Below are 14,488 nucleotides of genomic sequence, written 5' to 3' on the forward strand. Positions count from 1 at the left end.
AGAGAAGATTCCCCCATCCCTGGAAACCAATAGAGGATGTCAATTTACACTGATCTGGCACCAGCCTTTTCCATCACACCCCAATGTTGAGAAGCAATAGCAGCTCTGGTGCTGTAAAAGGTGAAGACCCCACTAAAGGGGAAGTGCAGGCATTTGGCTGGAGAGCAAAGATTGAAGGGGGGAAATGTAAGATGGACGTTTATTGAAGAGAGAGGTTGGCGTACGACAGGGTTGCCTACATGCCTGACTGAGTTCCTGGAGAGGGGAACTAGCACTTGGCAACTAGTTCTGGCTAACCATAGATTAGAGAGAGATGGAATAGCTTAGCGTGGAATCCTAAGGGCCCTGGGTGGAGCTCTGCCCGGTAACTCCCTCTCATTGGTCCCCAGACAGGTGTCTTAGCCAATGATTGAGCGGTCAATGGAAACATTCTACCGGGACTGGCAGGGTTCCACTCCATCGGGCTTGACTCCGTTTCTCACACAACAAACAAAACAAACAAGAAGTAACCCGCTGCTCTCATTAACAAGTCTCAAAGGAGTTTCGGTTCGAAGAACTGGGCAAGTTTTTATCGTGATTGTCAAATTGGTCTTTATCGTTCCAAGGTGAAGAAGTCCTCGGTAAGACGTCCAGGTAACAAATGCCCCCGTGAGCCTAAGGAGTCGGGACAGAAGTAGAGAGAGGATAGGATTTGGCCACTAACACAATACTATACAAGCCCAAATTTATCTTGGATAACCCAGCACACACACACAAAGTCCCAAACAGTCTGTCCGAAAGCCCCTTATCTACGTTGGAGTTGCCGAAAAATGAAACTAGCATGTATCGGCTGTTCCCATCAGAAGCACACGCATACGCTCGACTTGCCAAGCAGTCTCTCACGCAGCAGCACACACTCAGTAGCACCTCATTGCACAAGAGGCAACATGTCACCAAGGCAATCTGGGGTGCCGACAAGTAGATTTGACAGGAGCACTGGTGTATGGTAGGAGATGGAGATGATACAGAGCGAAGAGAAGACACTCATACACTCACAGTTACAGTGCTTTCCAAAAGGGCTAATGGATAAAATCTCTCTAAGAGTCTCTTGTCAGCAGGTCGCTGGGTGTACGACCCCAAATCTTTACCCGCTAGATCTTGCTCAGTCCTTTGAGACGCTCACTGGAAGATAAAGTTTCTTAACAATGAGTACGTTTACATGGACAACAATACTCTGATTGTAATATGATTAAGACAATACTCTGATTATGAATCTATCATGTAAACAGAGATTTTTGATTACCTTAATCCGGCTAAAGTCATAATCGAAGTAAACAGAAATCGAATTAAGACATGTCAAGTCAAGTCAAGTCAAGTCTGCTTTATTGTCAATTCTTCCACATGTACAGCACATACACACAGAGAATTGAAATTGCGTTACTCTCAGACCCTTGGTGCATACAGATAACACTAACAGTAGAACATAAATACAGATAGATACAGATTTAAATATAAAATACAACTATACAATTATACAAATAAGGTAAAATGTAAAAAAATATATAAAGCAGCACAAGGCGCATGGCGGATGGCGTCACGTGGGACGTAATGACGTGTGCCATTAATCACACTATGTACTATAACATGTAAACCGGGAACATGAAAGGAATATTCTAAAAGCAACTCATGTAAACACCATAATCATAATATTGGCTTATTTAGAATAAGGTAAATAATTAGATTACTGATGTCCATGTAAACGTAGTCAATGTCCACCATGCAGTGTAAATTTGTACGGTGTAACCTAGTGGTTAGTCTCAGCTCTATATGGGAGGATCACAGAATATGCATACTAGGGTTGTGACGGTGAAGAAATTTTCCCAATGGTTAATCGACATGTAAATCACAGGGGGGTGGGGTTCATTGGAGTTTTCCCTCTTTTCCTCGATTTCCTTCACTTTTGTACACAGCTTGTAAATGTCCGTGCACATTTTACTTTCACTTTCGAATTAGCGGCAATTCTGTTTCAATTGCTTGAATGGACAAAAACGAAACGGTACAATGACAAACTCACTTATATTAAACATAGAACTTTTATTAACAAACCGAATAAAAATACTGCCAGAATATTTCTGTGAGTTTGCCTGTTTGCGTTCCCTCCTGCCTTCTGTGTTCTCTCTCTCTCTACTTTCTTTAGTCTCTCCTCTCTCTGTATCTCACTGTATGTACGAATGCGCATATGCGTATATCTCTTCTTGGGTTCAAATGGTGAGATGATGGTGGGGGCCTCCTCAGACCCAGGCTATTGAGTTCGGTCTGTCCTTTGCTCAGAGTTAAGGGAACATTCTGCAAGATGTACTCCTAATATGTTCAGAACTTCCTGCCCATATTCCCATTTTATATAACGCACAGATGTAATGCGTATCCTATTGGATCTAGAGGTAGCAGGAAGAAAAACCCTTTGTTTGCCAAATGTATTCCTTATACATTCCTATATTATGTAGTGTATAATTCTTATTGGATAAACCACTACACCACCCCTTACAATGCATCTAATATAATCTACTGATGTAACAATAAACTTTGAAGAAGTTTGTGACTCTTCCCATGGGCCCATGCATTCATGAGTGGTGGGAACTAAGAATACTTTGGGGTCAACAAGAAATAATGGGATTGATTAATTTTTAACAATTGCCAAACAGGCGCCTTTGCATTTCGTTTCAAAACTAAATCGTCCGCCATCATCTTGTCTTTCTCACCTCACTCTTCTTGTCGGTCAGCTCGACTCGCTCTCCTCACGTGATAAATGAAATCTGACTCCAGCTGCTGCTGATCTGTGATGCGACTGTCGTTCGGTTTTTACACTCAGTTTTTAATTGTAGTGTCTGTTCTCTAACTGAACTAAATTATTTTTATTACTATAAAAAAAAAATTCTAAAAAGACGGTGGGCAAGTGACATAACCGGTTTTGCGGCTTAACACCAGTAAAACAGATTATCGCAACAAGCCTAGTGCATACTGCAGACAAAACTGGACTGGACTTTCTCAATCTGCCAAGATCTAATCTGATCGGCTGGATTTATGCAACTTTTGTGATTAAAGGCACAGGTTTTTCTATCAGTCAGCTTTGAAACCAAGTCTTATTTACAAGGTACCAAGTTGATTCAACAAGTCCTTCTTGAGAAAGAACTAATTACTGGATTTGCCAAAGCTCACCAGGTTATTGGCATCAAATCACATGAAAGCAAATGAAATTGAGCTTGGTAGCTTTTACATGTCAGTCAAACCGTCTCCCTTGCCAATACTTGTCTAGAACAGACTGAATATGAACCAGATTTTATGCCGACAGGTCAGGACAAAGTCAGGCTAAATCTGGGCTGGTAACTACAAGTTCCTTGCATCCCTACAAGGGTTGTTGAACAATCTATTGCTATTGTGTCTTCAGCACAGTCTGGTGCAAGACACAATGGTGATCGATCACTGATCGACCCTTGCAAAGATGCAAGCAACCAACAACCATTCCGTTTTCAGCCCACTTGTTATTCTACAGTCCCTGTAGTAAGTGTACCTTCAGTTGGGATAAAAATCTTATTGGAATGTTTTTCTTTTCACCTGTTCTATCTTGGCCGATTCCTTAGGGACTAAGTGAATATATTTTCAGCATGAACAATCCAAGTTATTGAAATGTGGACTGACTGACGGCTATCCTACAATGACTGGCCCTTTGCTTCTGAGCCCTCAGGAGAAGCTACAAACTCTGTCAAACAAAAGAAAACCCTTTGAGGCAACTGGAGCTAAAGACAAGCAAGCAAATAAATCCTGCCTTCTAGAACCACTGTGAATCAGGGCAAATGTGAAAAGGCACTATAACACACAGCAGAAAATGAACAAATGTTGAGTTCTCGCTCAAATGAAATGTTTACCTCCACCTTACACAGATACAAGCCATTATTGCAGCCATGACAGTGTAGGTTAATCCCTACATTACTTACAATGTGGATATATGAGGTATATTAGGTTTTTTTTGCTCTTGGTTTAACTTAAGCTTCTATTGCCATTGTGCAGCCTGTCACTGGAACAAGAACACAACGGTTTTATTGGGCGTTATATTGCTGAAAAAGTTACAATTTTTCTCTTTATTAAAGGATAACTACTTTACTACAATGTGCTAAAAGTGTGACGAACACACTCAACACCAACGCACACATACACACAGACTTCAAGTACAGTAACAGTCCCCCATTGGCTGGCACTTTCTCGGTTGGACCTCAGAGTCGGAACACAAATCACAGCAGGAGAACAGCAGGGACTGTCTGGCGATTTCTGAGTAAGTGTGTATCTGTTTGCGATGAGCATCAGACAAAAAGTTATCACCTGACTGCCTGACAAATAGAGAGATAATGACAAAGAGAGAGAGGTACGAGTCAATACAAGGTATTCCTATCCAAGCAAATTGCATGATTTTTACAACATTTGTTTTTTTTTTAAAGGCTTTTATTCATGATGGAGATGGAACACTCTACTAAATTACTCAAAAATTACCTTCTAATTATTTCTTAGAAATTATCGATCAAAACAGTACATAGGCAGATAGACGGGTGTGTGTGCGCGCGTATTCGCCTGTTCGGGAAGTTGCCATGACAGAAACAGTGACATTCCAGTTAAAGTTTGAAGGGAGTAAAGCCTATGTTTATGCTATTAAGAAAGTGTAGGCTAATCTGTCCAAAGAATAATTTTTTTTTAATAAATAAATGTTCATTTAAAAGCAGCCTACGATCAGCGTATTATTTTACCATTACCCCCTTATGGCTCCGATTAGGTTTTGTTCCGTCCTCCATGCGGTGCCAACTCACACCAGGAGCGAAGCAATTTTCCTTGATTTTTTATTTTATTTTATTTTTTTTACAAAAATTTCTGTTCATATTTAACTTAAAAAGATACTGAATATTCGCAACAGTGCTATGGTCCACTTATCCGTGGGCTGTAGTTTACAATGGTGTCCAATATAATTAATAACTGCTAAATCATTAAAATACAAGCCTCTTTGCAAAAGCTAATTAGCTAAGCAGATTTGTGTAATACAAAGCTCAGACTAAAATGATTAAGCACTATTTGCAACTACATGCAGAATGATATGCAGAGCAGTAAATGCTACACACAGGAACATCACAAGATTTAACTTTTGCACTATTATAATTAAATCTGGTGTTTAGGAGCAATAGCATCTATTCACTTTATATTTACAAGAGGTTTGTGGTATTTAAAAAGTTCTTACCTTTTCACTCTAATAAATCAGCATTCAAGGTGTAATTTGAACTCCCCTCTGTATATAGGATATTTTGGATGGTTCCGGAGGCTTCTTGTTTCAGTAAGACTCTGCTGCCACTTTTCAGGTCCAAAGGTCAGTTATGCCACAGTAACAGCTTTGTTTACTTAAATCTTCACAACCAACCAGAGAAGACCCTGCTTTCAAAACACCCAAATCTTCTGTGAAAGTCCACTGGGGAAAGATATAGGGGGAAAAATGAGAATTTGATTAGATTTCAACAAACAGACTGCACGCAATATTCCAGGCGATCCCAATTTGTTATCATGCACACACAGACATGCTTCATTCTACGGCCTGAAGATTTGTCAACAGCAAAAGACCATCAAAACTGATTTTTTTTTTCTTTGATCCTTAGCATATAAGCAATGATTTTTCCAGAGTACAAAGCACACACAATCACGTCTGCCAGTAAACATAAAAAGATTTGAAATTTAGACGGCAGATGAGAACGAGAGATGCTTTCATCTGAATGAATACTTGATGAGTAGCAGTAACAAATGAAAAAGAGTAAAGAGCCAGATTAAATTTTCTGTGGCAAAGCCGGCCTGTTCATATCAACAAATAGAAGAGAATTTACACTATTCGCTATACTGCCTGGCCTGCCTCTAACAGACACAATCCCCCTGAGAGGAACAAAATGGACTGGACTGTTTTACTTCACCTCTTAAATGTCACCACAGGTCAGTATCAATTAAAATGTCATTGAGGTCAAACTATTTCAATATTTATTGTGTAAAAAAAAAAAAAAAAAAATTATAAATACATTTAATAATATTTAATTTATTAATATTATTAAATTAATATTTTGAATAAATAATATTATACATAAAATGACAGATGAAATGAGGCTTAGTGAGGCAAAGTTGTTTACCATTTTATTCCAAAAAAGGTTTAAAGTGTAATTTCCAGGAAACACAATAAAAAAATATATATAGACTGTGGTAAAAATATACACTGTGGAACATGGACATGCAAATAAAAAGTTTGCAAGGCCACAAGTGACCATAGATGAAGAACCATCCAACTATACACATATGTACTTCACATCACATGCTCTTTCATCAACCAATGTGACAGGCAGAAACCGAAAGAGATGAAGAGGAAACTATTATTAAAGGGAAAGTGAGAAAAAGACAGAAATTGAAGATGGGTGATGTAATTTGAATAAGGCAGACAGATATGAAAGGGAATCAGAAAGTCAGAACAAAAGATGTAAAATAAGAAACAAAGAAGTACTGTATAATAAGCATCAGGGTGTGGATGAGCTGTGTTTCTTTCTTCTTTTGTGCGCACAAGTGTCTTCCAAAGTGACCACACAACTAATTTTTGACATCTTTTAGTTTACCGAAAGGATTTATCAGAGCTCTCCAAATTGATTTAGAGATAGACAGACAGACAGACAGACAGACAGATAGACAGATAGATAGATAGATAGATAGATAGATAGATAGATAGATAGATAGATAGACTTTGTGCAAGAACATACCGCTATATGGCAGGGGTCAGCTGTGCATTCAAGAGCAGATGAAAACAAGCAGGGCAGGATGGAAGTGGATGTGAGTGAGCTGAGCAAAGATGAAAATCAGGTTTCGATCCAGCGTGGCGGCAATCAATGCGGAGTAGAGAGCCGTGACCACATGGAGAGGGAACGATGGATGGGATTAAGAATGAAACATAAGTCTACGACAGACAGCAAGTAACTGAATGACAAACAAAATCAAAAAGAGAATGCACGGACAGTCGGCCTGGATGGAAAAGATCATGTTTAGAAAAGAAGACCCAAGCATGCTACTAAGGGAGACGTTTTAGGAAGAATTATTACAAGGATAAAAGACCTGTAAACATCTAACTCATTGTATAGATATATATGTAGCAAGATCATCCATTTCTCCTAGACTGCAGTGACATGAAATGCAGAGCAAATGGAGTCTAATGCTTCTCATGTGATTCGCCTGAGAATAAGACCCCTGTAATCTCAAATATGTCTTCTGTAGAGCTTCAGTGACATCTTAATATCTCAAACTGTGTGTAGATTTGTGAGTAGCAGAGGGCTTCATATTTACCTCTACAGTGCTGTCAGTGGCAATCACCCATACTTGCTATTTACCCTCTATTATTGTCAATCTCTCCCACTCTCTTTCTGCATTCCCACTTGTCGCACTTGTCTGTTTATTCTTAATTTCCCAGTCCAGTTCCTCTGTCTGTCTCAAAAAGACCCAAACATCAAGTTAAAGTCTCAGAGGACAAGCTCTCTCCTTTTGCTATGACTGTTTGTGTCACAACAACCTCTCCATCTTTCTCTCTTTTCACAGTATCAATTGGCACTAGGGATGTCAACGATTAATCGATGATCGATTAATTGTCGATAAGAGATGCAATCGATTAAAGCTATCGATGGTCGATTAAGCTATTTAATTTTGGGCTGTGTGCGGCTCATGCGCAAAACACGTGCGAGCGGCTGTGAGTGACGGTGACGGTATATAAATGCATCATCATTCATTCATTATGTACAAATTAAGCTTTTAATGTGATTTAAACTTTAAAAGTACATTAAAATAGAAATAACACAAAGTTCTTAAACATGGAAAGCAATAGAAATGTAGTAACCAAGTCATTTCCCCAGATAATTGTTTCATATCGGGCACTGAGCTTTGCAGGGGTGATAAAACAGTGATAAAAAGTGAATGACAATAAAATAAACCTGCGAAATTAGAGGGATAGACGGTGAGTATTTAGGAAAAGAAACAATGCCTAAATATTATTGAATTTGTGGACATTCGTGACCAACCGGCAAACCAGAACAAAGCCGCATTTGGGCTCGAACGGCATCCAAAAGCGATGTAACATTTTCCAGCTAACCAATTATTCCTCTAATAAACAAAGCTTTTATACCACACTTGTCATAATCAGAGCTTATAATTTGTAAATAAATAATTACTGGAGTCAAAACAGCAATTAAAAGGCATAAATAATTGCTGGATAATTGCCGGATTCAAAACAGCAATTAAAAGGCGCTGTGACCGACACTGACAACACGTTTTCCCGGAGCATTCAATGATGTCACTAAACGGTGACGCCATAACTATAAGAGCATCGTTCACAAGTTTCTGCATGGACCTAACTAGCCTAGGGCACAGGTTTTCAAGCCCTGGGACAAAATGGGATGCTTTAAGGAAAATGTATAGCCTATGTAAGTAATAGGCCTAAAATAAAAAGAACAATTTGTTTTCATAAAAAAAATATATACAGTATATATGCGAAATATATCTGACTTAAATAATTAGGCTAACAGATTTAAAACAGAAGTGTGGCGCGGCGCTCCATAAACAAGTTCACGGAAAGGAAAGGATGACAACGCGTGTTATTCCCCTCGAGTTGAATCAAAGGCTCAGGTCGTTCTTGGTTTTAACAGACATTTATTTGGACACGAGTTTTCAACATGTCTTGTACATGCTAATCTTGTAGCCCTTTCATGCCCCAACAATGCCGTCAGAACTATGAAAGGAAATACATAAAACTTAAATTAACCCTCTAAAAGTGGTGTTTTACACATAATAATAAACGAAAAATACATACAAAATGAATAAATAAAGTGCACATTCAACACGTAAGAAAATACACTTAATTGGCTAATTATACATTAACAAACGGTCACGTAACTTACACATGTTCACATACGGCAAAGCAATTAACACGATAAAACACATACCTCATTGGCCTCTCTAACTCAAGAGGAATAAACTTGGAGGGTTACAGTTTCTTCTTCTCGTGTGGCTCTTCTACTTGTAGTGCACCGGTAAAACTATCCTGATAGCAACAATTAAATAATTCCCAAACGGAACAAAAAAATAGGTTCCCCTCTTTTTCTATGGTTTTAGCTGAATAATATGAAATGAATTGACATGTATTAACAAAAAATATATTACTTATTTATTCTAATGATTATTCTGAACATTTTAACTATTTATTGACCTATTAACTATAAAGTGCATATTATGAATTGAAATATATGAGAGTTGCCTCTGACGGCAGCTACACTCCCACCAAATCACTTATGATTTCCAAAATGAACTTATGAACTGTACTAATCTGCTTCCAGTAATGTGACAGTCTTGTGGATTGGTTTTACTAGATGAACTGGTTTACTTAGTCTCTTCCCATGGTCATCTAATGTTGAGTCGCTGATTAGCAGCTGCACCTTTCGTACGCATCCATCTTGACTTGGGTACACGGCAGTAACTTTAGCCAGCTTCCAATCGTTTCTGGGTGTTGTATCGTCTTGTATGATCACTATGTCATTGACTTTCGCATTTCTGTTTGTCTTGTGCCACTTTTGTCTTTGTTGTAGGCTCAACAGATATTCTTTCTTCCATCTTTGCCAAAATTCGTTGGCTAGGTACTGCACTCTACGCCATCTTCTACGAAGGTAAAGGTCTTCCTTTACAAAATCTCCTGGTGGAGGCAGTATTATTGACGATTTCATTGTCAAGAGAAGGTTGGGTGTAAGTGGCTGAGGTCCAGTAGGATCATTGAGTAGGTGTGCTGTTATAGGTCGGCTGTTTACGATTGCCATCACTTCATATAGGTAGGTTCTTAAGGATGAACTGTCAAGTGTTCGGGATGACTGATCCAGGATGGATGTTAACACACTTCTGATTGTTCGGATTTGCCTTTCCCAGGCTCCACCCATATGGCTGGCAGAGGGTGGGTTCATGACAAACTCGCAGCCTAGTTGTTTCAGGCATTCTTGGTCCATTTCTTTTACTGCTTCCAAGAATTCACGTCTTGCTCCAACAAAATTGGTGCCTTGGTCTGATTGCAGTTGACGGACGTTTCCGCGTAGAGCAATGAAAGCACGAAGTGAGTTGAGGAATGCGTCAGTTGATAAATCATCAAGTAACTCTATATGTACTGCACGAGAGCACAAACATGTGAACAGCAGTCCATAGCGTTTTAGTTATTTTCTTCCCTGCTTAATATAGAACGGGCCAAAACAATCCATCCCACAGTATGTAAAGGGAGGAGTTGTCTCCATTCTTTCGCTAGGCAGGTTTGCCATCTTTTGTTCTTCTGTTCGACGTCTGAATTTCCTGCATTTGACACAGTTGTAGATAAACGATGATACTGCTTGACTACAGCCGAGAATCCATATGCCATTAGATCTCAGTTCGTTTATGGTCATGCCACGCCCTTGATGTCTCACTTGCTGATGATAGTGATCAATCAGTAACTTGGTGATGTGGCTGGTCTTTGGTAAGATAACTGGATGCTTGATGTGTGGATGTAAAGTTGCATACTCTAATCTACCTCCCACTCGGAGTATGCCCTTGTGGTCCAGGAAGGGATTGAGTCGATACAATCTGTTTGCTTTGTCTTTAGTAGTTAACTCCTTTCGGGACTGAAGTTCTTTGATTTCTTTAGGGAAGACTAATCTTTGTACAATGGCAATGATTTGTAAGCTCAGCTTCTTGCCTTTCTTCGAGACTTGTAGCTTCGTTGGTTCTTTTTATTGAGCCTTTAAACTCCTTTACAAATCTGGTAAGTCTTGCAATAGCTTTAACTAGTCTTGTCCAGCTGGAGAATTTCAGGAAACGTTCTGCCAGAGAATCCACTGTTGTTAAGGTGTGGTGTACAAGAACTTTGCGTATTTCTGGGTCCTCTGTGTCAAGTTCTCCCACCTTAATCAACCAGTTGGAAGCAATGAGCTCTTTAGATTTGAGTCCTCGAGACGCATGGTCGGCGGGGTTGTCTTCTGATGCAACATACTTCCATTGTGTTGGTTTAGTACTTTCCTTGATGCGCTGGATACAGTTCGCTAGGAAGACATGAAAACGCCTCGCTTCATTGTTTATATATCCTAAGACGACTTGCGAATCCGTCCAGAAGAATTCTTGAACATTTTCCAACTCTAGTTCTCCTTTGAGCATGTCACTTATGCGCACTGCTACTACTGCTGCGGACAACTCCAGTCTTGGCACAGTAGTTACCTTGGTGGGTGTTACTCTGGACTTGGCAATGACAAGTGAGCAGTGGATTTGTCCTGATTTACTAATTGATCTTAGATAGGTACAAACACCATATCCTGCAACACTTGCGTCTCAAAAATGGTGGAGTTCATATCTCTGAACTTCTTGAAAATCTGCTGGAAGATAGCAGCGATCAATCTTGACATGAGCAAGGTTCTTTAGATCTAGAAGCCAGGACTCCCACCGTGGCTTGAGCTCATTTGAGAGTAGTTCGTCCCAGTCTGTCTTGTCACGACACATTCGCTGTAGTATTTGCTTGCCAAGTAGAACGAAAGGCGCCACAAAGCCAAGTGGGTCGTAGACGGAGGCTACAGTTGACAAGACTCCTCGTCTGGAGAGTGGACGCACATTCACAACTACTCGAAACTGGAGATGGTCTGAGACGACCCCCCATTTAACACCTAGGGCTCTTTCAATCGGTTGCTCGCCCAGGGCTAGGTCTTGGTTTCTTACTGTCTCTACACAATCTTCTTTAGGGAGAGAGTCAAGAACTTGTGGGCTATTGGAAACGAACTTGTGCAGTTGCAATTTTCCAGTACTGCAGAGTTGTTTCGCTTCATGGACTAGACTAATAGCCTCTTCTTCTGAGTGGAAACTGATAAGGCCATCATCCACGTAAAAGTTTCTTTCGATGAATCTTATAGTTGCTTCACTGAACTGGCCTTGACCTTGTGCCGCGATGTACTTGAGACCAAAGTTTGCGCAGGCCGGCGAAGAGGCGGCTCCGAACAAATGAATTCGCATTCGGTAGACTGATGGACTTGAGTGAAAATCTCCGTTGTACCACCACAGGAAACGGAAGTAGTCTTGATCTTCGGCTCTGACTCTGAACTGATGAAACATACGTTCTATGTCGCACATCACTGCCACTGGACCCTTGCGAAACAGGCACAAGACACCTATCAGGGTGTTAGGTGATCGTTTAATAACACGCCTTCATACTTCGCTGAGCAATCAAACACTATTATTTTCCCAGGTTTTTGGGGGTGGTACACCCCATGGTGCGGAATGTACCAGGCAGGGCTTTTGTTCAGTTCTTCAGGTGGGACCCTTTCTGCATCTCCACGCTCTATTGTTTCGTTCATGAATGTTGTATAGTCGTTGTGATATTGTTTGTCCCTTTCAAGTCTTTTCTTGAGACATTTGAGTCGGTGTTCTGCACAGCTCTTATTGTTTGCCAGACTTGGCCTGTCCTCTTTAAATGGCAAAGGTAGCTCACAATGTCCGTCTGCTTTCACTTTCACTCCTTCCTCCATTATAGAAATGAAGCGCAGATCCTCTTGGGAGAAGTGAGAATCTTCCACCTTTCTTTCGTTGAAGTCAGACTCAAGGACTTTAATCACATCTGATGGTGTGACTACTTCTTTGACTTGTGTGCGACAAATGTAATGGACTTCATTTGGCAACTGATCTGATGACTGACTGGGTGTCACTTCCTTAACAATGATCCTGTGGCTGCTTCCAATAGCATCACCATAGTCAACACAAGGGTTGGCACCACCGACTATTGTCCAGCCCAGGTCGGTTTTTTGTGCGAATGGCTCATAGTCTTTTCCTGATACAACTTCTCTGGGTAACAGTGCTTGTGAGCAGTTGTAACCTATGAGCAGGCCAACATCGCACTCTATGAGAGGGGCGATCTCTTCGGCAAGGTGCTCTAGGTGGGGCCATGCTCTTGCTGTCTTAGGAGTGGAGATGTGACTTAGATTGGCAGGAATAAACTCTCTTGTATAGGTTACAGGAAGAGGGATTCTGAGGAATAGAAGCCTCTGACTTGTAGCCCAGACAGCTTTTCACTTGGAATGACTGTATCTCTGGTTGACAGCGTAGAAAGCTTTAACTGTACATGTCTCTTTTCAGAGTCCAAGGCATCTGCCTTTTCTTGTAGAATGAATGTGGTGTCACTCTGACTGTCTAAAAGGGCGTACAGCAGGATTACGTGTTCTGGGTCGCTTGTTGTGGATAACCAAACTGGACTGATTGTGGATGTGAGGTCACTGCTGTTGTTTTGGACTACACGGTGTGATATTGCCTCGTTTGGTACTTCTTTACTTTGTTTGATTTCCTTTGTGTCTTTTATGCTTTTGCTTTCCTTTTGTTGCTTGTCACTTTCTTTGTTCTTTCTGATTTCCTTGTCCCGTTCCTCATGTAAACAGGTTGGGTGTTTTCCTTTGCATGTGTCACAAACACTTCTCTTTCCACATTCCTTTGAATGGTGTCCAGAGTTAAGGCATCCAAAACATAGTCCTTTTGTTTGTACGAACTTGACTCGTTCCGTTATTGGCTTGTCCATGAACTTTCGACATGTGTGAACGCTATGGTTTAATCTTTCACAGAAAACACATTTCTTTGTATTTGGTTTCTCTTCTGCACTACTTGCCAGCACCTTAGCTCCGACACTTCGAGTCTTTGTAGGCTTAACCTTCTCTGAGTCACTTCCCTTGAGTGCATGGAGTGACGTTACTGGGTTGCACGCTATCTTGGCTTCTCTTGTGACAAAGTCGACAAAGTTACTGAATGTTGGAAAGGAACCGTGCTGCTCTTCAACCTCAATGACTTTCCTATCCCATCTTGCTGTTAGCCAATCAGGAAGCTTGCTTAGCATTTTCTGATTTTCGCTATTTATTGACCTATTAACTATAAAGTGCATATTATGAACTGAAATATATGAGAGTTGCCTCTGACGGCAGCTACAACGCGCATTCTGTTTGTTTGCTTTATTTTACAAAAGCACAAATCTTCTGTTTTTATTGTGAATGAGCAAAAATAAAAGTAAACACTTTTGTGGATTATATCTTACTCCAAAAATTGATTTTTTTTTATGCTGTTCGATCGCGCCGGCGCACCGCACGCACACACCCCACATATTCTAGCCATTCAAACTTACATGCAGTCTGTTCATTATCAAAATAAAATACAGTCAACCAAACATATAAACGGTTAAACTGGTCAGTTTAAATAGACCGTAGTATACCGGTCCACTCTGCTGTTTTTTAAAACCCACGAGCCGCCACTGATGCCAAGGACGTTTTTGCTCATGTGAGGAGGATGATCTTTTCCGTCTATATGCGAATGCGTGTGAAGTACAAGCCTAGTTTACATTATAAATAATAGTTTAACATTCAAATACATTACGAATATGGAAACATTTGGA

General features: G+C 40.3%; 1 protein-coding gene across 4 annotated transcripts in view; it reads right to left on the reverse strand.

The window, feature by feature from the left end:
- Positions 1 to 14,488, reverse strand: part of LOC107653611 (protein phosphatase 1 regulatory subunit 29-like) — a 136,015-nt gene that overhangs the window by 60,496 nt on the left and 61,031 nt on the right. For 3 of the 4 annotated variants that reach the window (XR_001630246.1, XM_016440360.1, XM_016440361.1), the window contains exon 2: positions 5,255 to 5,479. The exons of the other annotated variant lie outside the window; for it this stretch is intronic. The gene's annotated coding sequence lies outside the window, so the exon portion shown is untranslated. The remainder of the gene's footprint in view (positions 1 to 5,254; positions 5,480 to 14,488) is intronic. 4 annotated transcript variants of the gene reach the window in all.

The sequence above is a fragment of the Sinocyclocheilus anshuiensis genome, unplaced genomic scaffold (genome assembly GCF_001515605.1).
Source record: "Sinocyclocheilus anshuiensis isolate Anshui unplaced genomic scaffold, SAMN03320099.WGS_v1.1 scaffold1079, whole genome shotgun sequence".
NCBI lineage: Eukaryota > Metazoa > Chordata > Actinopteri > Cypriniformes > Cyprinidae > Sinocyclocheilus > Sinocyclocheilus anshuiensis.